Here is a 1,296-nt window from a genome sequence, read left to right on the forward strand (position 1 = left end):
GTCTTGCTTTGTTCTGATCATTACTTCACATGTCCTTCTTCCTCTCTTTTGGAACAGGAATGAGTACTGAAGTATTCTCATGTGAGAATAGCAATTTGTTGTTTAATCTCTAAAAGACTCCAGCTTCTTCTCTGGAACTCTGAACTTCTGTTTTTCATTTTGGATCCCATGGTAAGGTATTGAGTTTCCTTTTTCATATTTATCTTCTCACTTAGTTATCATGTCATTTGAAGATGATGGACAGCATGAGTGATATTAGCTCCATTTCATAGGTGAGGACACTGATACCTCAGTAAGGTGAAACAGTCTCTGCTCTAATTAGAGAGGGGGCTGTGAATGCAAGGGAACATACTGAAACTATGTCTGACCTCAAAGCTCCAGGGCAAACACTGGTTATCACACGGTTTTCATCTGGCCTGAGTTCAAAGCCATGAACTCTATTGTCTGCTAGCCCTAATGGATAAACAACTTTATGTGACTTTCATCTTTTTTGATGCCAGTTCATTTCTACGAGAAAAGGATTGTAGACAAAAAATAAATAAAAATTATGTGAATTGCAGTATTTAAGCAATTATTTGCAGAGCCAATTCCACTGAGTGAATCATTCATTTATCTCTAATACCTGGCCCTATTTTGCTATTCTCCCTGGCATGGCTATCACCGGTTTGTCTTCGTTACCTAACTACCTGTGACACGCCTCTGCATGTCCACATCTTACCTCAGGGATTGTTCAGTTGTTGTATTTGATTCGATGGATTATAATTAACTACACTGAAATCCAATCACACCAATGAAACCCAGTGACTGGAAACTGGGAACTGATCCAAGGCTGGTTGGTCTGCAATGGAAACACAGTGTCCTACATAACTGGCTTGAATTATAATTGGTCACATTAAAGTCTAATGTTGTCTAATTCTGAATACCAGAACAACATTCAGATTTTATGGTACACTGCTGACTAATTTTGGAATTAAGACCCACAGTAACCTGATGCTAGCTCTCACTGTAAATCTCACTTCCAAATTCCCAATTAGCTGAAGTTGGGCATGCAGCCTGGGTGTGTAAAAGGAGTGAGGAGTAGCATTTATTTAGAGATTTTAAATGGAGAAGTTGTTCTTCTTCTCTAGGCTAAATCACTGTAAGCCTCTAGCCTTCCCTGTAAATACCAAGAAACTAGGAATTTCAAGAACCTTTTCTGAGCATCTTTTCCTTACCATTGGCTGAGAGACCCTGCTGACCTGGAGAGCACCAGGTCTTGTTCCAATGTCAAGTTCCATTGAGAAAATCGGAGAGGCC

The sequence above is a fragment of the Peromyscus leucopus genome, chromosome 12 (genome assembly GCF_004664715.2).
Source record: "Peromyscus leucopus breed LL Stock chromosome 12, UCI_PerLeu_2.1, whole genome shotgun sequence".
Taxonomy (NCBI): Eukaryota; Metazoa; Chordata; class Mammalia; order Rodentia; family Cricetidae; genus Peromyscus; species Peromyscus leucopus.